A 26,717-nucleotide genomic window follows, 5' to 3' on the forward strand; every position below is an offset into this window, starting at 1 on the left:
AGCTTGGGTGTGATCCTCCACACTGACCTATTAATTAAACAACAGGTAACAGCTGCCATCATGTCCTCCTTCCACCATTTTAGGAGGAATATTAGACAATTCAGACATCTGATTTCAAAGAAGCTATGCTAAAATTAATCCATGTTTTTGTAACATCCAATCTGGATTACTGCAATACCCTATACTATGGGCTCCTTGAAAAAGAAAAACATTGCTTGCAGCTGCTACAGATTGCAACAGCCATACTATTTATCCACCAACCCTGTCACTGTCACATAACACCAATTCTTCACTCTCTACACTGGATTCCAATAAAATTAAGGATATCATACAAGACTGGACTACTTGCCTTTGAAGCCCAAATTAATTTAGGCCCCACCATCTGGTTACCCATTCTACCACATGCTCCCTGGCTCCTCAGAAAAATAATTTGGATCTTGTGCATTTTGTCATGCATAATGAAATAGGACCTTTCTTGTTAGGCTCCTGGCTAACCACAACAAACTCTGGTAACTAGAGGACTTTTGCATGTTGTTTAAAGCATGGGTGTTGCATGTGTCTTGAGTCTGCTTCTGAAAACATCCAGAGGGGGTGCCTTCTGGACAATGGATGTTAGTGAGTTCAATGTTGATTGGTCAGCACCGTCTGTGACGGTAGAGGGTGCTGACCAATCAACAGCCCTCTAGCACAAATTGTCATCCTTGCAAGGAGAGGAAAGAAAGCAGAGGAGATTTCAAATCCCCACCGCTTTCTCTCCTCTCTTACCACTGAGATTCTGCATGGGATGCCTGCAGGGAAGTTTTCCGTATCACTGCTTTGTGAACTCAGGCTATGACAAGCCTGGGTTTACACAGGAACAGTGGAAAAACCACATATGATTTGGACAGGAATCACATTCCTGTTTAAATCGCATGCTAATCTTTGCGGTGTAATTTGCATCCAATAATGCAAATCGCACTGCAGAGTATCGGTTAAGGTATCGGGAGTATTTTCACGAGCATGAGTACTCATGAAAATACTCAGCATTGGCATTGATACCGGTAACGGTGCATCCCTATTTTAAAGCATAACAGAGGAGGCGTTGGAGGTGCCTATCCTTTAAAATGGGTCAGCCTGGATCCTATAGGTGGGTTCTCCCAGCAGCATCTTGAGTTTAGCATCTTGAAAAGAACTGCACCAGGAATTGCCCCAGTCCCACATGGGACTGTTAATAAGATTTAACTAACTTCCTCCTGCCCCTGTCTCCCTGTACCTGTAGCTTATGTTGCTATCTTTCTCTTTTATAGATTCATCGTGGCTGAATTATCTTGTGGACTGGAGTTCCTACATGGCCATGGCATCCTCCATAGGTAACTTTGGTAAGTTGGAAGGCCAGAAGGTACGCTGCCTAGTTGATACAGGGTTGGAGTGCACCCATATGCCTCTGGAGTTCTTCGAAAGACACTTTGGACATATGATGGAGCCAGAAGACGGGAGCGTCATCAAACTGACGGCTGCCAATAACAGAGAGATGGACGTCCGAGGAATAGTCTGGATGCAGGTCCGGCTATGTGGGCAAGACGTCGGCAAGAAGGGGGTCGTGCTGTTGGATCATTCGTCCCAGAGAGGGATGGACGTGACACTAGGTATGAATGTGTTGAGAAACCTAGACCATCAACTTTATGCCAAAGAAGGGCTGAGGTATTGACAACGGGCCACCACACACCGGCCAACCCAGAAAGTTATACAGCAGATGGTGAGGAGATGTAGTCTGCGAAAGGGCGACATGTCCGGTCGACCCATTGGACATGTGAGGGTGCCGCGGAGGACCCCAGTGAAGATCCCGCCTCGACAAGAGCAAATATTGATGCTGCCGGTTGGGGCTGGACGACAACTGAATGGCCTGGAGGTCCTGATTGAGCCCGCTTACCAAGAAGAAACGCAGACTCATCCACTGGTAGCCCGGGCCCTCCCTATTGTGAAGGATGGATGTGTGCCTGTACGCTGCCTCAACGTTGAAGACTGTGAGTTAACCATCCCTGGGAATACCTTGCTGGCCGAAGTTTATGTGTCTGAAGGGGATATTCCTCGACCGAGGAGCTTCACACTATGGCCAGATAGGAGATCAGCCTGGACCTATGCTGTAGAGGTCCATCAAAGGGAGACCCCGACAGCGGAGTGGAGCGGTCGAGTGATCATGACCCGGATGGGGGTGAACTGCAAGACCCTGACAACAGAACTTGCTGGAAGACACCCTTTGGGAATTTCAGGAGGCCTTCTCGAGACATGATGAGGACTTTGGGTGTGCCTCCCCCATCGAACACAAAATCCCCACTGGCAATGCTGCACCGATCAGGAAACCAGGAAATCCCGCCGAAAATGTACCAGGAGGTGAAGGATATGGTGGCCAGCATGTTGGAAAACCAGGTGATCCAGGAGAGTCAAAGTCCTTGGGCTGCTCCAGTAGTCTTGGTGCAGAAGAAAGATGGGAGTCTCCGTTTCTGCGTGGATTATCAGAAGCTGAATGCCCAGACCGTCCGGGATGCCTACCCTCTTCTGCGGATTGAGGAGTCATTCTACCTTCTACCTTAATCCATCAGGAGGCGCCTCAGGGTCTCAGCCTTTGGGCTAGGTGTATGTAAATGTATTGTATGTTCTCAGCATTTGTGGTTGTGTTTATTTGCCACATCTAAGTAAAATTCTGTTGTGGCAAAAGCTGGTGTTGGGGTTGCTTTCCTCGTTCGTGACTTCACTGTATCCTGGGGAGCCCACCCTGGTACACGGCTTACACAGTGACTGTGCTTTACTGTTCCTCTTGTACTGAGCAATGTAGCTAATGGTGTTTTTTCTCTGACTTGCAGGTTAACAACAATGATATTTACCAGTTTGAACTGGACTGGTTTTCACTGGGAGTCACAACATACATCCTGGCCACACAACGTTTTCCTTTTAAGGCTAAGAGCTTTGAGGACTACAGGACAGAGGTGAACTTCAAGCATCCCGTCTACCCTCCTGAAATGGACCTGGACCTGGAGAACCTCATAGAAAGTGAACATATGGTAGGATCAGTCATTTGTCAGCTCTAAACAGCCTCAGGAAAGTCTTCTGGGCCGACTGTCATTGCTCTAGGGGTATAATCAAGGTTTGCTGACAAGTCTGGTTATTGGATGGACTGTTGAGTTTGTTTTCTCTGTCCAATGGTGAAATTTCAGTTACACAACCAGGGGAAGTCTTTATCATGGGACAAAGGGGGCAGAAGATGCCACATGGGATAAATCACTAATATACACAAAGGGGGTTATTTAGTAAAACTGGAGAGTAAAAAATCTGGTACAGCTCTGCATAAAAGCTTCCAGGTTTTATTGCCAAAGCTTGATTAAAGAAGCTGAAGTTATTAGCTGATTGGCTCCCATGCAAAGCTGCACCAGATTCTGAGTGCACCAGTTTTAGTAAGTCTCCCCCATTGCATGAAGTTATTGGAAAAAAACTCAAACTGATTTACTTTTTTTAGTTTTGGACATAGTGGGGAGGATTAGATCATTCATCATCATTTTATTCTTGTCTGTGTCCCAGTTGTGGACATTTCCCTTCCTATCCTGACTCAGTGACACAAGAGGCAATAAGAAAATCTTGCCAATGGGGACACCTAAAGCAACCACAACCTGGCAGAGGTTCTAACCCTTCCTCACTCTACTAATTAAACTGCTTTTACTGCTCTTTTTGTCCTCACTGGAAGGATTCTTCTTATTTTCTACCCTGGTTACTACAGAGGCTATGCTGGAAAATCACATTAATGTGGTCACAGAGAAGTATAAAAATCTGACAATGGTTCTACCTCCTCTTTGCTTTATTCAGTGGATTATATCCATGGGAAATCGCTCAGCTTACCTATAAATAAGCAGACATGCATCCAGCCCCTGTACTAGGCTATCAGAGTGTCTTCACAGGCTGGGACTATCTAATGGGCGAAAGGACCGCCCAGGAGGAGCTGCACAGTAGTCAGAGTTATTTTCTAAACCTTGCAGAGCCCGTTAAAGGAACTTTTATTGCCCAAGTCCTCATAGATAACTGTTATTTCTTTTCTCTTTTATAGCTGCTGTGCAAATGTCCAAATGAAAGACTGGGGATCAATGAAGACATCAGATCCCATATCTTCATAGAATCCATTGACTGAGAAGAACTAGAGGAAGGGAAAGCATCAGCACCCTTCCAAATGGAAACAGTAAGTGCACCAACCCTAATGGGATGATATTACTATATACCTTATGGATTGGAGCATTGCCATCTCCTTACAGATAATGTAGGGATCACAGACAGTCTAGCCTTCAGGAAAACCTCACAGACTAGTCAGCTGATTGTTCCCTTTACCATGAGTGGAGGAAAGAAGAAGGGAGCTTTCTATTCCCTGAACACAATAGTGCAGAGTTGGGAGTGAAAGTCGGAGTGAGATGGTACAATGGTGTCAGATACAACCTCTATGAGGTCTATGAGAGGTTGACCATCAGGATGTGGGGGAAGCATGGACATAGACACCTTCTAGATTGTTCTAGATTGTTCTCCCACTGCATGGGAAAGGAGGAAGAAGAGACCGGCTCTACTTTGCATTGGGAGAGTTGGTCATTATTACAGCCCTGGCCAAAAGTTTAGAGAATGATACAAATATTAATTTTCACAAAGTCTGCTGCTTCTGTATTTTTAGGTCTTTTTGTCAGATGTCACTATGGTATACTGAAGTATAATTACAAGCATTTCATAAGTGTCAAAGGCTTTTTTTGCCAGTTACATTAAGTTTAGAGTCAATATTGCAATGTTGTCACTTTTTTTTCAAGACCTCTGCAATTCGCCCTAGCATGCTGTCAGTCAACTTCTGGGCCACATCCTGAATGATGGCAGCCCTTTCTTGCATAATCAATGCTTGGAGTTTGTCAAAATTTGTGGGTTTTTTTGTTCACCTCTTGAGGATTGATCACAAGTTCTAAATGGGATAAAGGGCTAGGGAGTTTCCTGGCCATGGACCCAAAATGTTGATGTTTTCTTTCCCAAGCCACTTAGTTATCACCTTTGCCTTATGGCAAGATGCTCCATCACACTGGAAAAGGCATTGTCCATCACCAAACTGTTCTTGGATGGTTGGGAGAAGTTTCTCTCAGAGAATGTTTTTGTACCATTGTTTATTCATGGCTGTATTTGTAGGCAAAATTGTGAGTGAGCCCACTCCCTTGGCTGAGAAACAACCCCACAAATGAATGCTATCAGGATATTTTACTGTTGGCATGACACAGGACCGTAGTGCTCACCTTTTTCTTCTCCGGACAAGGTTTTTTTCCGGATGCCCCAATCATCAGTGAAAATAACTTTACCTCAGTCCTCAGCAGTCCAAGTACCAGTACCTTTTGCAAAATATCAGTCTGTCCTTGATGTTTTTCCTGGAGAGAAGTGGCTTCTTTGCTGCCCTTCTTGATGCCAGGTCATCCTCCAAAAGTCTTTGCTTCACTGTGCGTGCAGATGCACTCACACCTGTATGCTGCCATTCCTGAGCAAGCTCTGCACTAATGGTGCCCCAATTACGCAGCTATAATCAACTTTAGGGGATGGCCCTGGCACTTGCTGGACTTTCTTGGGTTCCCTGAAGCCTTCTTCACAACAATTGAACCTCTCTCCTTCACGTTCCGATGATGATCCGATAAATGGTTGATTTAGGTGCAATCTTAGTAGAAGCAATATCCTTGCCTGTGAATCCTTTTTTTGTGCAAAGCACTGATGATTGCACGTGTTTCTTTACAGGTAAACATAATTAACAGAGGTCAAAACCATGATTTCAAGCACCACCCTCTGTTTAAATCTTCCAGTCTGTTATTCTAACTCAATCAGCATGACAGAGTGATCTCCAGCCTTGTCCTCATCAACACTGGCACCCAGCGGCGGACTGACCATTTGGAAGCTCAAGCACTGCCCGAGGGCCCGGGGTCAGTAGGGGGCCCCATGAGATGCCCCTGGTATCTTTTTCATAGACTTTTTTGAGTTTGGGCAAGGACACAGGGGCCCCATGATCCCCTATTGCCCAGGGGCCCCATGGGTTGTCAGTCTGCCCCTGCTGGCACCTGTGTTAATGAGAGAATCACTTACATGATTTCAGCTGGTCCTTTTGTGGCAGGGCTGAACTGTATTAGAAATGGGTTTTTTGGGACATCTTCATTGCATAAATACTGAAGCAGCAGACTTTGTGAAAATTATTATTTCTGTCATTCTCTAAACCTTTGGCCTTGGCTGTGGGCAATAACACCAGAGAGCTATAAACACTGAATATGACAAATGTGTTTTCTTTTTATAGTTCATGGACATGGACGGCTGTCTTTCTCCATCAGCTATAACACCAAAATCACCATACAATCCAGGAGAAGAGATACACCTACCTTTGTTCATATACATCAGCAGCATGTGGGCACGTATGTGAATCTGCAGAGACAATGACATCGTCCTGCAAAAATTCATAAAAAAAAAATTCTACAATTTGTTAAAATCACAGATGTAGAGATACAGAAACCAATAATTAGGGACTTTTTCAGTGTCCCCCTTTTTTCAAGGTGACATCAAAATGAGTTTTGAGGTTACTTTGTGAATGGGTGACACCTTAAATCTCCCCATAGATGGTCTATGTGTCTTTATAATGGAACCACGATTGTGTTGATCCAGGGCGTCAGGGGTCAGGAAGGAAATTTTTTCTGTTGGAGCAAATGACACCATGCTTCACAAGGGCTTTCCAAGGGGTTACCATCACCTACTAAGACTCGAATCCTGTACAGAGGAAACAATCAAGAGTTTGTGTCTTGTACCTATAGTGTTTCCCTTTTGGTAGAAACCACCAAGCTGTGTGCCCTGTGTCATGAGACACAGTGAATCCGCTAAGACTTTCTTCCCTGTAGGTGAAGAGTTTTTATACCAGAACCGCTGAGCATTCCTCTGTATGTACAGGATATAAAAACATGCTAACATTGTGCACTCTCTGCTGTACTTACCTCCATAGGTTTTGAGCTGTCAGTGCCCATGCAGATCATGTAGTGGTACGGGGATTTGAAATCTTCGCTCCTCTCTCTTCTTTCTGAAGGACGTCCAGGACAGATCTGAGTGATGATCTGTGCTGGTGCTGACCAGTCAGAATCTCTCTGATCCATCCCAAAAGTGCTGCAGGGAGGAGAGGGATTGGATCAGGGATTTCAAAGCCACTACATGGGTTGTGTGGGCACTGTCAGCTCAGCACCCACAGAGGTAAGTAGAGCAGGGACCAGGTGGGTGGGCAGGGTGTATGGTGCTAATTCACCTTTTTGTTTTTTTATGAACAGGTGAACTAACACTAAGTAGAGAGCTTCATTTGTTTACTCTACAGATGGTTGATCCAGGGAATAATCAGTTCGCCTTTGGGGTCAGGAAATAATGTTTTGCAGCAAATTACACCATGCTTCACAAGGGTTTTTTTGCCTCCCTCTGGATCCATAACTTACCATCACCTACTAAGACTCAAATCCTAGACATACAGAAGAAACCAACAAAAATGTGTGTCCTGCACCTACAGAGTTTCTGTCACGTACCTGATGGGAGACTGAATTGACGAGGTCGGTCTCACTTGTGTCACTAATCCTGAGCCCACTGAGGTTGGAACAGAGGGCGTCTAAGGACCAGGGGGACAAGAGTGCCAGGGTTTTGCTAGCAGATGATGACTTTGATAAGCAGGATATCCTCTGATTTGGGTACTGTGGAGATAGACCAGGCAGGTACAGTGGATTGCCAGATGCACAGCAGAGCCAGGTATGTAGCCAGGACACAGGACTGGAACAGAGTCGTAGGCTAGCCAGGGTCATAACAGTTGGGTAGCGCGGTACAGGATCAGGAGGAAATGCCAGAGTCAGGAACAGAGCCGAAGTCAGGAACCGGGGGGGCAGGAGAGTACTCAGAGTCGGGTCAGGAACAAGCCGGGTCAGAACCAAAGGAAATCGCAGAGGAAACAAGCAGGACACGGGGGAGCTGAAGACCAGTCAGCACTGAATGAGCACCAAGGTGCTCTTTAAATAGCCCGCCCAGCGCCGACAGGCACGCCTGGGTCCTAGTACCCGCCTGTATGCCTTGTCGGGATCCTGCATATGCGTAGATTCATGTGCTGCGGCGATCTTCTTGTTCCCTGACAGTTTCCCTTTTGATAAAAACTGCCAAGCATTGTGTCCTGTGTCATAAAACACAGTGAAACCACCAAGCATTTCTTCCCTCTAGGGCCAGAGCTTTTATACGGGAACCACTAAGCTTTCCTCTGTAAGTATAGGAAATAAAAAAAGGATTATTTCTGGAAAATGTAAATAAAAGCCAAAAAAAAGAGTAGGGTATGGACTCGCCAGTGAGGGATTACTTTGGCGCAGTTGGCCAGTTTAAACATATATTGCAATGTATGTGAACAAAAAATCCCTCTTTTTTTTCTAGCAAAGTTTGCTAGAAATGTGTAAGGGTGTATAGGAGTGTGCAGAGGGTTGAGTTCAGAGTTTTTGAGCACCTGGACTCATCCCAAGCCAGGCCCCTGGACACATTCCCAGCCAGGCCCCATATTAGCACTATATCCAGTGAAGTATGCTATAAGCAAGTAAGTAAATTGCATTTTACAGAGTAGAGTATGGACTGGCCAGAGAGGGATTACTTTTGATGCAGTTGGCCAACTTAAACATGTATTCGCAGATGAGACCAAAATGGAACATTTTGGCAAAAAATCAAAATGCTATGTGTGGTGGAAAACTAACACTGCATATCACCCTGAACACACCATCCCCACCGTGAAACATGGTGGTGGCAGCATCATGTTGTGGGGATGCTTTTCTTCAGCAGGGACAGGAAAGCTGGTTAGAGTTGGAGGGGAAGATGGATGGAGCCAAATATAGGGCAATCTTAAAAGAAAAGCTGTTAGAGGCTGCAAAAGATTTGAGACTGGGATGGAGGTTCACCTTCCAGCAGTGTATGTAAAGATATATGGGTGCAGTGCTCAAAGAAGGGACAAGGGGTGAGCAGGAGGGGGAGCTGCCCCGAGCACAGCAAAGCAAGGAAGGCAGAGAATGAACACAGGGTGGTGTATCCATTCTACAAAATGCATTAGTAGTGGATGAGGGGGTGCAGTTCTGCACCCTTGCTCTAGGCGCTGGATGGACCTGTCCCGGTACTGGCAGTGCTTAACAAATTTTAACACCAAAATGATATATACCGTTAATCAGTGAAAAAACCTCAGAGTAAGTAACAAATATTATATAGAACTAAATTCACAAGAAGTGTGAAAAAATGATGAACAAGTATGAGACCAATCAATAGTTCATATGTCAATGTGTATAATAAGTCCGCCAATTCCTGAACATATGGTGAATGAATTCCTCCTTTCCTTAATTGAAGATGTGTGAATTACACTGTGAAAATCCATTGCACCAAAACCGCCACCAGCACCCCGCACTCAACACTTGTGTTGGGCTTCATGTTCGAGTCAACTTAAGTTGTACTCAAACATGGGTCGTTTGTGTGTCCAGCTAACACAAGAATGGGAAGGGCATTTTTGGATATGTCTCTACCAGCTTTGCACATCTAGAGAGTGAATTTTTTGCCCATTCTTCTTTTCAAAATAGCTCAAGCTCTTTCAAATTGGATGGAGAGCGTCAGTGAACAGCAATGTTTGTTCACTAATGTTCTCTAACAAACCTCTGAGGGCTTCACAGAACAGCTGTATTTATACTGAGATTAAATTACACGTAGGTGACTTCTGAAGGCAGTTGGTTCCACTAGATTTTAGTTAGGGGTATCAGAGTAAAGGGGACTGAATACAAATGTATGCCACACTTTTCAGATATTTATTTGTAAATATTTTTGAAAACCATTTATCATTTTCCTTCTACTTCACAAATATGTGCCACTTTGTTTTGATCTATCACATAAAATCCTTATAAAATACATTTACATTTTTGGTTGTAACATGACAAATGTTTTGAATCATTGCTCAACTAAGCTTCTGTTGAGTTTTAGTCAATAGACAAGAACCCAGTCTGGAGAGTTTTTAAAAAAATAAAAACATTTTTTTTTCTCTTAAGAGAGATGAGCTCATCAGTCTGCTGTTTATCCTTTCACTGTCCAATCACAGGCTGGTGGCAGGGACAAGACCTTTAAATATTACCAAAGTGCAGCAGATTAAAATCAGGTCTTTGGTCCTGCTATACAGGGTTGTGCTGTGTGGCAGAGCTGTGCAAATCTCATGGCTGGACGGATAGATGGACAAAAATACACATCTTGTGATGGGTAAAACAGCTCCCACATACAGTATGTATTTGTATTTAGTGTGTATTAAGCTAGTTGCCTAAAGTCCAGCTTTACAACAGCCCTATGGGTGCCAGTACGCATGTCTTAGGGTCCCATTGCAGATCTTGGAGGATAATATTGGGATACTTGTTGTCAGCCCCCCACCCTTCATCATAAAGCTGGTGCCTTACATCCAGCTGCTCTTTGCTGGGCTTGTTCTTTTTCTTTGAAATGTGATCATCATCAATGAAACACTGAGAGGGAGTCCTCAAGGATTATCCTAAAATCAGTGACAGAATTCCACTTTGTAACATAGCTAGCTTGTCAAATGACAGGAACACAGAACATGGTATTATAGCAATGGATGATATTTATAGGCTTTGCTGTAAACTTAGCACGCCATGGGCTCCTCTTCAGATGCTGAGCTTGGAGTAAGCTGCATTCTGGCACAGAGGAGCTGTAAATGTGTGGTTTCATCCATTCGTGACATGTTTCTGCAAATATGAATTTATGGGATTATATCCACTTCCTGCACTGCTCCTCTATAGATATAGTACAGTGAGTACAGCATTGTCACCCTAGAGTAGAACGTGTGTCACTGGCCGGATCACCAGGTAAAAATAAAGCAATTAGCAAACAAATGGCAACCACCCCAACCTGTAACTGGCCTTTGCAGCAAGGAGAACATGGAAGAGCAATGCATATAAAACCCCCCCCCCCCAAATACCCATCTCACTTACCATTTGCGTGCAACAAACTGAATTAACCCTGTCTGAGAGTTCACGTTAAAAAAACATGGGGTTTCATTTGCACACATTTCGAAATACACGCATAAGCAGCAGCGGTCACTTCATAGCACCCCAGTGTACTGCAGTCCTAACTCTAACTCTAGAAATTTTGATAGTTTCCCAAGTTGGAGCACATATATGATAATGGATAGATTTAGGGCAGGTATGCCTGGAGGGAGCCCATCCCCTCCTTAACCGCTTGGCATTGGCTCCTTCCTCCCTTTTAAGGGGTTTTAGATGCTGGGAGGTGGGGAGAGGTTTGTGATCATGTGACAGCCATGATTAGCTGTCACAGCGGTCACATGATTGGAAAGCTCTTGATTGCAAGCACAAATCGGGAGCTTTCCATTAGCCACTGGTAACTGTGCCTGGAGCGTGCACGCTCTTGGCACAGTTCTGTTTTTCTTTGTCTACACGTATATGCTGCGGCCTCTCGGCATTAAGGCTCACTGAGAGGCTGCATATATGTGTGCAGCTGGTGGGAAGGAGTTAAAGGTGAAGGGACACACTGGACACCCAGCAAAAGCACAATATTTGATTTTTTACATGCATTGCCCTTCCATGTACTCCTTTCTGCAAAGGTCAGTTAAAGATTGGGGTGCTTGCTATTTGTATAGTATGTGAATTGGTTTGGGGATGCACTGGATACCTTCAGCTGCCATTGTGCTTTTGCTGGATGTCCAGCGTGTCTCTGTACCTTTAAGGGGGGATGGGCATACCTGCCCTTTATCTATTCATTATTATACACAGGGCTGTTGTTTGAAACCTTGCAGCTCCCCTCGCCCATCCAAAAGTAAAACAAAAAAATAACAGTTTACTATGCTTCAGTTATGAATTAACACAGTGAGTGATCAGTAACAATCATTCATTATGTTCATCTGGGAAAGAAAGGGGCTGGTAAATCCTAAAAGATTCTATTGTGTATTTGCAGCTGCCAGAGGGAAGGAGAGGACGGAAGCTGGCAGCACTGCAAGGGTGGGGGGCACATGGGAGTCCTGGGCAGCAGGGGAAACTTATAGTGCACAGGGAGGGTGATGGGTGTGTCAGGGGGCAATTACTGGGACCAATCCCCTGTATGGCCCTCTCTGCTGCAGCTGAAAGCCAGTGGGAGGGAGAGGAGAAGAAGCCAGCTTTCAGTTGCTGCAGAGAGAGCCATACAGGGGATTGGATCCAGTAATTGCCCCCCACACGTGCTGATCACCCCCCCCTTGCCCTCATCTGATTTACCCAGCTGCCTGGGCCTCCCTGCTGGCCTGGGTCCCATACAGGAGGACTGGTGGTACCCCTTTATCCACGGCCCTGATTATACAGTATACAGTATGTGCTCGAACTTGGGAGGCTTTCAAAATTATAGAGTTAAGACTGCAGTACACTGGGGTGCCATGATGTGGTCGGTGCAGCTTATGCTTGTATTCAAAAATGTGTGCAAACGAAACCCCTTGTTTGTAATGTGAGCTGTTAGACAGGTTTATCTCCATTTGTGGACTAGAGTCCAAAAATATCAAATCCTTCCAATTCCAATCTGTCCAATTTGATAATATATTGAATATATAGCAATCTTTCAGAAAAACTGCAACATTTTTTTTAATCCACAGGAACCAGTGAATAAACAAATGCTGAAGATACTAAATGAATCCCAAAAATGAATCAGTTCAACTTAACGAATTTGAAGAAATGAAATTCTTCAATGAATGAATGCATCCAAAATGAAACAAAACAAAGATTTCTGGCATGCACATGTCTAAAAGCAATAGAATCCTGAAAAAAAATCTAAATCAGAGATAGATATATTTTAATATGCAAAATATGACTGGTAAATTCTCATTTTTTTGGTAACGCTACTTTTTCTTTACATTAATTTTTCAAAATAGCAAATAATTTAGAGCTTGGATGAACTACTTGTGGGTGGGGCCAGTTGATTAGTACCTGAGATGGAGTAAGAGTACACAGAGACCAAGGAGGGTGGCACAGTTATTATTTGTTACAGTAGAAGTAACAGTTAACATGTTGCAGATGGGGCAAGGCGTTCACTTACAGTTCCAAACACTATGTCAAAAGAGCCTCAATATTGCAGACAAGCCGGGTATAACAGCTCTTAACAATGTTGGCAGTATATTAACACAGTCTTTGTACTTGAGAGGACACTTTGGTAGGGTACATTACTGAAACAGCATCTGATGAAGGGGATGACTGATAGACAGAAGAGCAGTGCAGGCGCCTTTAGTAACAGATAGGAAGGTCCCTGTCCCAACTCTCTAGGGTTCCTAGATGGCAGAGCCAGGCGTAATATCCCTGCATTATCTTTCCTCAACCGGCAGGCTATGACTGGGCCAGGGTGCAGGGGGGGGGGCAATTTCCCCCCAGGCTGCTCCTAATGCCCCTTAAAAAGGCTGCACCACATGCGGTCAGGGCCAACAACCGGGTGACATTTCAGGGGATTCATAAAGGCAGCACACCACTCTCACCATCCAGAGCGACTCTTGCCTGTGACAGAGGCAGCACCTCGGACAGCACCTCACGAGGGTCGGGGTCAGTAAGGGTCCCCATGAGAGGCAGTGATAATTTAGGCAGCAAGGAGAAACCACAGAGAAGGCTGACTGGGAGAGACCAGTGAGGAGGTGCAGATGATGTGCGTAATCCTTCATCCCTGTAAAACATGGCACTGTACACGGCTCAGTCTGGGCACACACACACGCAGCACATGCTGGGAATAGTTACCGGAAACCCAGTCATCAACCCCCCTTCCATTCAATCAGATGAAGCCTTAAGCTGTGCTGTCTGTGCATGCCACCTTTTAACCTATTAGATCTTTGGTGGCTTCCCAGCAATGCCAATGGGGATTTCCGTGAGCCTAAGCTGCAGACAAGATTTGAGAATTGGCCATTCTTGAACATGGGGCCCGACAGGTTCCACTGTTTGCTAACGTGCCCTTCTCTGCAGCTGAGCTGCAATATGTGGAGGATGGCTTCCACTAATGCTTGTAATGTGGGCAGTGCAATATGTAGGTGGGGCTTTGTGTGGGAGTGACTTAAACTCAAAAAGGGGAACACTAAGGAATACATGACAGAGAGATTTGGATGCAATAATGGACAGATAGAAGCTATACATGTACCGTGACACATTTATGTGTTGCAGCAGTGAATAAAATGTGCTGTTGCTGGCCAGCACTCACCTACATAAATGGAGCATGATATTTTACTGCAGTAATTCTCAACCTACAGTATTTCACAGAAGTGAGTACACCCCTCACATTTTTGTAAATATTTTATTATATCTTTTCATGTGACAACACTGAAGAAATGACACTTTGTTACAATGTAAAGTAGTGAGTGTACAGATTGTATAACAGTGTAAATTTGCTGTCCCCTCAAAATAACTCAACACACAGCCATTAATGTCTAAACCGCTGGTAACAAAAGTGAGTACACCCCTAAGAGAAAATGTCCAAATTGGGCCCAATTAGCCATTTTCCCTCGTTAGTGTTACAAGGTCTCAGGTGTGAATTGGGAGCAGGTGTGGTAAATTTGGTGTTACCGCTCTCACTCTCTCATACTGGTCACTGGAAGTTCAACATGGCACCTCATGGCAACGAACGCTCTGAGGACCTGTAAAAAAGAATTTTTGCTCTAAATAAAGATGGCCTAGGCTATAAGAAGATTGCCAAGACCCTGAAACTGAGCTGCAGCATGGTGGCCAAGACCATACAGCGGTTTAACAGGGCAGGTTCCACTCAGAACAGGCCTTGCCATGGTTGAAAAAAGAAGTTGAGTGCATGTGCTCAGCGTTATATCCAGAGGTTGTCTTTGGGAAATAGATGTATGAGTGCTGCCAGCATTGCTGCAGAGGTTGAAGGGGTGGGGGGTCAGCCTGTCAGTGCTCAGACCATACACTGCACACTGCATCAAATTGGTCTGCATGGCTGTCGTCCCAGAAGGAAGCCTCTTCTAAATATGATGCACAAGGAAGCCCGCAAACAGTTTACTGAAGACAAGCAAACAAATTACATGGATTACTGGAACCATGTCCTGTGGTCCAATGAGACCAAGATAAACTTATTTGGTTCAGATGGTGTCAAGCGTGTGTGGCAGCAACTAGGTGAGGAGTTCAAAGACAAGTGTGTCTTGCCTACAGTAAAGCATGGTGTGGGAGTTTCATGGTCTGGGGCTGCATGAGTGCTGCCGGCACTGGGGAGCTACAGTTCATTGAGGGAACCATGAATGCCAACATGTACTGTGACATATTGAAGCAGAGCATGATCTCCTCCCTTTGGAGACTGGGTCACAGGGCAGTATTCCAGCATGATAACGACCCCAAACACACCTCCAAGACAACCACTGCCTTGCTAAAGAAGCTGAGGGTAAAGGTGATGGACTGGCCAAGCATGTATCCATACCTAAACCCTACTGAGCATCTGTGGTGTTTTGGACTCGGTCACTTACAGACCATTTACCGTGATCTACCAGTGAGCCAAATTAATATGAGAATACGTGCACGTGGAAGTAAGACACTGACACTTCGCAGTTTGCCAACTTCCTAAAATTCTGTTTTATTGAGGAACTAACAGTATCATTTATAGGGCTTATGATGCAGGCAAAGCATATACATTGATTGGGTGAAAAGTCCACTGGGTTTCTGCGTGTTCTTCCATCCGTGTTGATATCTTCCAATCATTGTCCCCAAAAAGACTCATTCCCCTTTATGGGGGTTGTTTACATTAAAAGATACTTTTCTCCTAATGAGTCACCAAGGGTGAGACTCCAGATGAAGGCGCCATCTTAATTATCATCATTGTTCTGTCAACCTATATCTGATCGTTTACTTAAGAGAGTAAGGAATTTTTAAAGAGCAAGAAGCAAGACTATAAAATTGTCATGTTACTGATCATCTAATAAAACGTGGACTGTCTATCACAATCCACTACAGTGGGGCATCCTCAAATGGAAAGTGGAGGAATGCAAGGTCTCTAACATCCACCAGCTCCGTGATGTCATCATGGAGGAGTGGAAGAAGACTCCAGTGGCAACCTGTAAAGCTCTGGTGAACTCCATGCTCAAGAGGGTTAAGGCAGTGCTGGAAAATAATTGTGGCCGCACATAATATTGACACTTTGGGCCCAATTTGGACATTTTCACTTAGGGGTGTTCTCTATTAATGGCTGTGTGTTGAGTTATTTTGAGGGGACAACAAATGTACACTGTTGTACACGCTGTACATTCACTACTTTACATTGTAGCAAAGTGTAATTTCTTTGTGTTATCACATGAAAAGATATAATAAAATATTTACAAAAATGTGAGGGGTGTACTCACTTCTGTGAGATACTATATGTGCTTTTAAATGTTCTATTTGTCATGGCAGAACAAGTAACATGGTACACCTAGCTGCCTGTAGCCTGGGACATTGAACACTGATAAGGTTATCCCTCTGCTCACTCTGCTGTCTCCTCCTATCAGCATGATCTTTGTCAGCATATTTGCATTAAGTACACGTATTTGTCTTCTAGACCTACACCTCAAAGGCTGAGTGCAGCTGCACATAGAAATGAAAAGGCTGATATAAATTCAGACTAACAGTACTTACTCTCATTACATTTAAAAAAAGTGTTATTATTTATTAATAAAAAGAAAAGCTACATTAAGATATCCATTTTTATTTTTTTGCTTGGAGTTTGGCTTTCCTTTTACTTGTTAGTTGGATTTGCTTTTTAAAAAGGGGTTCCATGGGCAGAATTTAATACACTAATGAAACCACTCAGTATTCATCCCTCATAACTGTGACCACAGAGAACCAAAATCTAATTGGTTGTTTAGAATCACTTCAATCCTTGCCCTGTTCTTATATGTAAACCTGATTGGATCATCTTCAATTGTTGTCGTACAATTATCTAGTTTAATTTTTTTACCCCACCAAATGCACTACTGTAAAGTCTTCAACATCTGTTCCCTACATTTGTTCAGCCCTTTTCATTTAACACAAGGACTACTGTAGATATCCCACTGAAATGTGCCACTCGACTTCTTGCTGGTGGCCCAGGTGTCAGCTCAATTTCAAGGCGAGATAGGAAGATAGAATACATACATTAACATATTCCCATTAGAAACATATTTAAAACATGTTGACGTAGGTAAATTCTTGTTGGCTTCAGTCAATTCTCTAGTGATGCAGTCAATTCTCTGGTGGTGCTTTTTATAGATGAAGAATTTGCATCTTAAGCTATCCCCAGTGTAATATCAACACATCAAGTCGGAACTACAAAGCTTCTGCCTAAGCTGGGTGATGTCTTTTAAATACTCAGGACAAAAATAAGAATGGGATAGGAATGTTGATCAATCCAGCCTACAACACTGCCAGACAAGTCACTTTTTTTCTGGATTTGATTCCCCCCCTCTTCAACAAGAGCTCTGAATTATTCAGAAGTACAATAACAAAGGAAAGACTTTTAGGATCCTCTATTCTTCATAGCCCACATCCAGTTTTATAGTTTATGTTTATTTTAAAAGTTTGATGACTGACAGCTTGGGGGATACAAAAGAAAGCACAAAGGGAAAATTGTAAAGCTGTACAAACAAGCCTAGTCAATGCGTCGTAACTAAAGTGCATGTCTCCAGAGTTCTGTTCATGTTAACACAGTAAAGTGTATCTTGGAAATGTTGGAGGTGAGGTTGGCCATAAGTTGTATGTAGAGATGTATAATTCATCCAAGCACTGCTAATATTAATGCCATTCAAACCCAGGACACCTCCAGGGCCGGATGTATACTTCTTGTCCCTCGGCAAATTGTCCTGTGATACTTTCCTTCTATTCCAGTAGACTTACTTGCCATAATTCATATAGCTAAGGTTGGAGGCTGGTATGTCAAAGGAGACTGTTTGCCTACTCTGTCAGCACAATATCCTCTTATTCTTTCAGCAATTTGGTTCTACCTGTACAGAGGCACTGTTGTACTGTAGGTATGAAGAACAACAACAAAAAAACACAAATGCTGTAAGCCATGGAACTAAATAAGAGTAGTAGTGATGGTGTATGCTCTCCTCCCATCTGCTACTGTACAACCCATACAGTCCATCTCTATGATGGTCAGCCTCACTGGCCAATAGAAGAGTATGGAAGGAGGGAGGGGGTGGGCAAATTATGCCACTATTAATTGTGTCAGTGCTTTCCCTAAGCAGAATATCCTAGTAGTTAGGTGTGAAGAGGAAATAAAAGTTACTAAAAGGATATGTGGGAACCTCAAGGTGTCTGCATTTAAAGAGGAGCTAAACTGTGGAAGCTGTGCTTCATAAAATGCCACAAGTAGGTGAATGGCTAGTTATAAGTATTGCTTGTGGTCTCCCTGCAACTGATCTTTTCCCTATTACTAACTTACCATGCATTGTTCTGCTCTGTATCTATGTATGAAGTTTGCCATCTTTGTAGGGGGAGAGCTTTGCATCCTTACTTTAGAGCTGCTCCCTAATGACTTGTAGGAGACTTTTTAAGAAGCAGCAGGAAAAGAAATAAAGACCCAAAGAATAAATGAAGCAAATGCGAGAAGATCCTTTCAGTGCAGGTTCTCATGTACATCCTTCACTCCAGTGAGGAGAACGGTGAACAGAACAGCAACGACACCACCAAATCTCACTTCAAATTTCGTGAGATTGGCAGAGAGAGGAAGCACTGCCTTATATGATCTCACACTGAAGACATACAACTACGAGGTTTAAGATGGCCATAGATGGATCTAAATTTGGCGGTTTCAACAGGGACTGCCCAAATTTCAATCTATCTATGACTGTTCTAGCGATCAGCTTCTGTTCAATGAGAATGCTAAACATTTTTCATTCAATCAGCAGATGCAGCCAATCTGTTGCAGCACTAGTCAGTGTTTTTAACAGCAGAGGAGTCCATGCTGTCAAAATACAATTGAAAAAAAAAATATCCATCTATGGGCAGCATTAAAGCACAGAACTGGCTAGACCCACTCACATGACAAAGTTGCTGTAAGCTGCACCCAATTAGCCTGCATCTTTTTAACCTATGTAACTTTGTATAGACTTGCATAAATGCTTAGGTTTTGACTGTTGGAACATAGCTTGTAAAATCCCCTTTGAGATTTCCGCACAGATGTGATGATTCCTGCATAGCATTATCAGTACACTGATTGTTATAAGTTGTCTGGCTTGTATTTTAAATAATGCCTGTTTGTGTTTTATATTACTTTCATCAGCTCTCCTTCATAGTTCCAAGATCTTCTTGGCTAAATATTTAATCATTCTCTGCGTTCCCATGATTTAAAATACAATTTTTACAGCAAAAAAAAACAATGTTATATCTTCAAAATGTGACTTAAACTGGCTCTTCTGCTAAGTTATACTACCAGCCTTGATAAGGCACACCCAAAACATCAAACCGCGCTTTGTCCAAATGTGGCGTAGCTCTGTATGATCCAGGAAGCAATGATTGTCAGTGATATATGGCTTTGTGTCTGCTCAACATGTAACGTTTCATTCTCCTTTGTCATGCACCAAGTATATTGGCAGACAGATCACTTTTCACACTCATCATTGCATGTTTTGTAATGCCATATTGAAGTAGATTCTTCAAAGGCAATTACTGACGAAAGGCAACCACGACTAAACTGAAAGCAGCCCTCCCATAGTATATCATCTGTGTCTGCATTGCTCTGTTTAGGTTCTGGCAGCAGATGTTTACAGCTCAGATCCACAGGCCTCTCATTTTAGTTCAGAGCATACATAAAACATATTTAAAGGGAGGAGGATCATTTATTTACAAGTTATGGTAATTTAAAGCAGGTTCATTAAAGAATATATCAGTTGGCCCATTCAGGGCAAAGTGACAGGTTCTCTTAACAGGCCCAGCCCTACATGCGTTTTAAGCACAGAGTCTAATCCTATTTATTCCCTGAGTCTCCCGGTGCTGGAGCTTACACAGACAGACTCAGAGCATAAATAGGACTTATTTATTTATTTAATACAGGTGCTTATATAGTGTCGTCAGTTTACGCAGTGCTTTACATACAGTATATTGCACATTCACATCAGTCCCTGACCTCAAGGAGCTTGCAATCTAAGGTCCCTAACTCACATTCATACTGTACATACACATACAGTGCTAGGGCCAATTTACAGGGGAGCCAATTAACGTACTGGCATGTCTTTGGAGTGTGGGGGGAAACAGGAGTCCCGGAGGAAATTCCAGCAGGCACAGGGAGAACATGCAAACTGCATGCAGGTGGAGCCATGGCTTAGATTCGAACTGGCCAACTTAGTCCTGCAGAAGTGCTTAAAGTGTATACAGTATATAGCCAAAAGCTTTTTTGTTTAGTTTTGAATAGAGTAAGCAGGCCAGTTTATTGTCCTGTTGGAGAGATTTCTTTTCACTTCCTATCCAGGAGACACAGCAGGAATTGAGATGGATTCTCTACAAAGTGAGGTGAATTTCCCTCTTAGACAGTTGTCACCAGAACAGGTGTCTCCTGTTAGAAGGTTTGCCTTCTATTTCTGTCCTGTGACAACTCTAAAGTGTTGCATTTCCCATTACTTTCTGTATTGCTAACAAAGGTCACCAGCACAAATAGAGATTTTCCAAGCTGAATGATGTCCAATTGCATTTAAGCCACTTCTCACTAGCCCAGGGTGCCAAGGGCCCCTGCCCCAGCCCCAGCCCCAGCGAAAAATGCTGTAGAGAGCAGTGGCACATTATTACATGACAATGCTCTCTGTAGCATTTGGGATCCATCAACTGTTGAAAGAAGGCAATGAAGAGGACCTGTGACATTGAGGGACAGGACTGAGGACATGAAGAAAAAAAAGTATGCATAAAGATTTTTTTTTTAATGGGTCATGGAGTTCTTCAGTCCAGTGATTAAAAGGGCAACTGAGGGAAGGATCCTGAGCTTGGAGTTGGACTTTAAGTGACAAGTTAATTTATGATTAATTTGCCAATTTAAAAAAATTTATAAATTTTTAACTACAATAGTGAAGAACTTGACTAATCAGGTTTCATATTTTAAGAAGAGAAAACAAATAATCTAAATGGTACCTTTATCTGATAGAGAAGTTCTACTCAGTTGGTGTTTTGATCTTTCTACAGTTTTAGTTGTAACCAAATGGGTTAACGTACTGTCCCCTAGTGCCTTCGGGCATCATTGCATTCTGCCACGTTGCTGCGGCAATATGAAAAAAGCGAATAAATGGACGAGTGGAGATGGGGCCCGAATGTTTCCCCTCTTTGGATAGAAAATCAGAAGAGAATTTCTTCAGATCAATACTGTATAAAGCAAAACATCTGGGAAGCATACAGCACGGCTCGTGAGATCACAGCTGGCACGTGCAATGTTTAGTTTCCATAGTTGCTGCTATACATCGAAATAAGGTCTGCGCATCAGGCTTGTAACCAATACACCAAAAGGGCGGTACAGTCAAGTTTACCTTTTTTCCACATTTACAACCTGTAACACATTTGCTGTGCATTGTTGACTTTATGAAAATTTTCTTGAACTACTTTTTGCCTTTTTCCTGCCTTTTTTGAGCCTGGCCACTCCTTTAGATTTTGCTGGGTTGGCCATAGCCATACCCCAGGAACTTCTAGTTATATGGAGTTGGCTGCTGGTGCTCTCATGTCGGCTCATTATTGCAGGTCTTGGAGAGTGCTGATCACAGGGGAATGGCGAAATGTCCATTGTTATCTTAAACCTTGCCCATGCAGCACCAGAGTCAAAATAAAAATGTGCATACAAAATCAATTCAATGTTATGGCAAGGTTGTGAGACTGCTATTGCTAACCTGTTTCTGAAAATAGTACTTGCCTAGGTGTGTCTGGCGTAAGTGTTATCTCAGTGAACTGGACCAAGAATGGAGATCAGGAAAGACAGAGAATAGTAAGAACACCTGATCCGAAAACCTGTCCTCTTTAATGTAGAAAGAATTGAATCTGTTAGATCATGAAAGCATCTAGCATTTTCAGCAGAACCCAGGTTAAAAGTGCATGGCTCATTTTAAGGGTTAGATTTAGGTTACTTTAATTGCAATCACTAAATTATTCAGAAGGGAGGCAACTGGGTCAGGTGGAGCTTGGTATGGGGTGACCCTAAGGCTTGAGTGTTCTTACTCGATGTTCTGTCCTCACTGCAGCTCAGTATTGTTGAAAGTACAGCATTACTAAGCTGGTTGCTAGGACACTGGCGACTAGGCTGCATAGCCTCATTGGTTGTTAAGGTGGGTCGTCCAGCAATGATGCTGTACAACCCAGCCACCTGCATCCTAGTAACCAAAGTGGGAAATGGAGTGGTACAAGGGAGAGAGGTTGATGGTGGAAAACTGGGATTGTGAGCAACAAAAATGGCAGCCTGAGGCAGCAATTAACCTAGGCGAGCTCCTAAAAATCCTATATAAGTTTTAACATGTTAAAGTAATTTCAAAAGCAATTTTCAGTCTATTAAAATCTACAGTTTTAAAGTGATACTAAACCCAGGAATCTGCATTCAGTCTATCTGGTCTTCCACAGTGCACAGAACATGGAAGTGCAATTATGTTAGTAAATATAAAATGCTAAATATCTTTTCTCGTCAGCAGTTAGAGCAGTCTCGTGACATCTATCAGTGTCCAGCCAAGCACATGTTAAAGCTTGTAGGAGGAGTTTTCATTTTGCTCTAGGAGGATGCAGAACCCCTGACCTTTGTCCGGGCAGTGCTGATTGGCCCTCAGCTGATCACATGCACTTCTCTCCCCCAAAAAAACCCTCTGTAGCTATACACACCAAACTGAGCATGAGCAGAGTGACTCCACACGATATGTCTTATCAAGAGATAAGAGGGGGATACTGGAATAAGGGGAGGTTCAGAAAAGTCAGGACCAAACAGCTTTTTGACACAATACAGAGGATTAACCCCTTAGGTTCCACAGTGAGTATAACAAGCATGCTTTACTGCATATACAGAATGATTTTACTGTTGTGAATTTAGTAACACTTTAATACCTGTGATCCTACCATGAAAGTCCTTGTGCAGGCATGTCCTGTTATAGGATGACAATGCTCTTGCCCTTGTTTCCCAATTAATTTCCTGCATTGTCACTCTGTCACATGTTCTTTCAATGGAGAGTACAAGCAGCTGTTCCTACACACATTACGTAGGCATGGTTCTCTGTTGTTACCATCAGAAAACTCACCCTAAAAGATTATGTGCAACAGTTGTTAGAGTGCATATAGACAGAAAGTATCTTGAATGTTATGTTGAAAAAATTCTAATGAGACACAGTGTTTTAGCAGACTTCAACAAAATGATGACCATCTGCACACAGACACCAACTCCCTGTTGCATAAATATGAATGAGATGGGTAAAATATGGCTGGCTTCAACTACTGTTCTCCACCTGTAGAGAACTCCTCAGACATGTTTCACCTGTTCTGGGGCTTAATCAGAGATGGCTCTGCCAGAGCCTGATAAGCCAATCTTGTCTGTCTTTTACCAGTTTATTCACATGCTGATCCAACTGACACAGGTTTGGGGGCAATTTGAGTGCTACCATTTTCAATATTTTTGGCTACAATGTTTTAGCAAAGCATTTTTATCCAGTTAGGACTTACATGTGTGTAGCCAGGTGCCGGCTATATCATTATGCCATTCTGGGACATATACAGATGAGACTATGGTTAATCCTTTTCCCCCTAGTGCCCAGTACTGGGATCACTACATCACTCCCTGTTAGCAGAGTGGATTCAGTTTTTCTGACAGCAGAGGATCTTGGGACCTATAGTCCTATTGCCAGTACATACTGTATTCCTGAGTTCTGATTGAACTACAACTACCAGAGAACTAGTGAATGAGGAGAATTCTGGGAAAGCAGATATATTCTACAGCAAGGGACTGTCTATTTCTCTTGGCACAGCATTCAGAATTGAACACAGGGGGACTGTTTTCCTCCTCCAGAGACAGATTGCTGACCTACTGCTGTGAGACTCTGCATATCAGTTCAGCTGAGCAGTGATGCCAATCACCACATTGGAATCGCACCAGCATCTCTGCATTGGGACTGTCATTGTCTGCTATTCACACAGACATCTCATCTCATCATGCTGACAGACTGTCAAGTGGTAACTCACATCCCTGAAAACAGCCAAGAGCCTGAGCAAGAACTCTGTTCTTAGAAGGCTGTGCTGTCCATAGGATTGGTGAGTTGCGGATGCCCAACCTGTTTTTTTCATCACTCTGGAGGCAATGCATGCAGACACCTATACTCCTCAGTACCAGGAGATCTTTGCTTTCAACGGTACCACAGTTTATCTGTTTAATTTAAGTGAATTACCAGAATTCACCAATGTTTATGGGCCCCCACCATTGCTAGCAGAAGACAACGGATACCACCTATCAAGAACTTTAAACATCACAGGATTCAAGTTGCAATCTCTAGTTTAAGGGACCTCTTCTTATTGCTATTCAAATTAGGGTATTTACTATCATGGCCAAAAATATTGACACCCCTGCATTTCATGTCAGATAATGCACCACTTCACCCAGAATATTATTGCAATTACAAATGTTTAGACATTCTCATGTTGATTTCTTTTGTTTGTATTGGTATGACACAAAAAAGTGGAGAAACAAAAAGCCTAATCTGAAACATTCCATGCAAAACCCCAAAAATGGACTGGGCAAAATTATTAGCACCTTCTCAAAATTGTAAAAAAATCACTGCATTCCAAGTTTGTGATGCTCCTGTAATTTGTAATTAAACTCACCTGTATCAATTAACAGATCTTAATGTTACTGTGTCCACTGTGCGCAACATTGTCAAGAAGTTTACTGCCCATGGCACTGTAGCTAATATCCCTGAACGTTGACGAAAGAGAAAAACGTGATCTAAGGTTGCAACGAAGGATTGTTCGAATGGTGGCCAAAGAATCTCGATCAACTTCCAGACAAATTCAAGCTGACCTTCAGGCACAGGGTACAACTGTGTCAGCTTGCACTATGTGTCGCCATCTGAATGAAAAGGAATGCTATGGTAGAAGACCCAGGAGGACCCCACTGCTCACACAGAAACAAAAAAGCCAGATTGGAGTTTGCCAAAAATTACCTGAGGAAGCCAAAATCCTTTTGGGAGAATGTGCTGTGGACAGAAGAAACAAAATTACAGCTTTTTGGTAAAGCCCAAAATTCTACTGTTTCCAGAAAAAGAAATGAGGCCTTTAAAGAAAAGAATATAGTCCCTACAATTAAACATGGCGGAGGTTCACTGATGTTTTGTGGTTGCTTTGCTACTTCAGGCACTGGATGTCTTGATCGTATGCATGGCATTATGAAATCTGAAAACTACCAAAGAATTCTGGGGTGCAATGTAGGACCCAGTGTCAGAAAGTTGGGTCACCGTTTGAGGTCATGGGTCTTACAGCAGGACAATGACCCAAAGCACACATCAAAAAGCACCCAGAAATGGTTTAAGACAAAGCGCTGGAGAGTACTGAACTGGCCAGCAATGAGTCCAGATCTCAATCCCTAATAGCACCTGTGGAGACATCTCAAAATAGCAGTTGGGAAAAGGAACCCTTCCAATCTGAGAGACCTGGAGCAGTTGGCGAAAGAAGAGTGGTCCAAAATACCAGTGGAGAGGTGTAAGAAACTCATTGATGGTTACAGGAAGAAAGGTGTGTCTTCATCAGAGGTAATGGGTCTTACAGCAGGACCATGACCCAAAGCACAAGTCAAAAAGCACCCAGAAATGGTTTAAGACAAAGTGCTGGAGAGAACTGAACTGGCCAGCAATGAGTCTAGATCTTAATCCCATAGAGCACCCATGGAGACATCTTGGGAAAAGGAACCCTTCCAATCTGAAAGACCTGGAGCAGTTGGTGAAGGAACAGTGGTTCATAATTCCAGTAGAGAGGTGTAAGAATCTCATTGATGGTTACAGGAAGTGAATGATTTCATTTATTTTTCCAATGGGTATTCTACCAAATATTAAATTGAGGGTGTCAAAAATTTTGTCCATTCCATTTTTGGGGTTTTGCTTGGAATGTGGCAAATTTGTCTTTTTGTTTATCTACTTTTTTTGTGTCATACCAATACAAATAAAAGAAATCAGCATGAGAATGCCTAAACATTTGTAATTGCAACAATTTCCTGGGTGAAGTGGTGCATTATCTGACAGAAATGCAGGGGTGACGATATTTTTGGCCATGACTGTATATGTATTCATCGGAGTATACATTTTCATTATTCTCAGCATCCTATCCCCCATTGTGGCACTGGTGGCCTAAAGGATGTCAATAAGCCTTTTCTTCCCCATCTAGCTTCTGGTGTTGCAATTAAATGGTTGAAGCTTAATACTCATGACTGTATAATCTGCTAAACATTGCTAATTGATTATTTCTATTTTACCAGTGTTCTGTTTTTATGTGTTAGCTGGAGTTGTATATCCTAAACCCATTATTTCTGTGGTCTATTCTTTTGAAGTGTTAATAAAAAATTGTGTCTCAAGCCCCTTGCACATCAGAGCTCCCCCGAGATTACAGCCCCTCTTACATCACAACCCCCCTTGCAATCACAGAGTCCCCCCCCCTCACATCACAGTCCCTCCTTACATCACAATCTGCCTTGCAATCACAACCCCCCATATCACAGCTCCCCCTCCTGACATCATAGCCCCC

The sequence above is a fragment of the Staurois parvus genome, unplaced genomic scaffold, assembly GCF_062004578.1.
Source record: "Staurois parvus isolate SC_StPar_1 unplaced genomic scaffold, SC_StPar_1.0 ptg000010l, whole genome shotgun sequence".
NCBI classification, from domain to species: Eukaryota; Metazoa; Chordata; class Amphibia; order Anura; family Ranidae; genus Staurois; species Staurois parvus.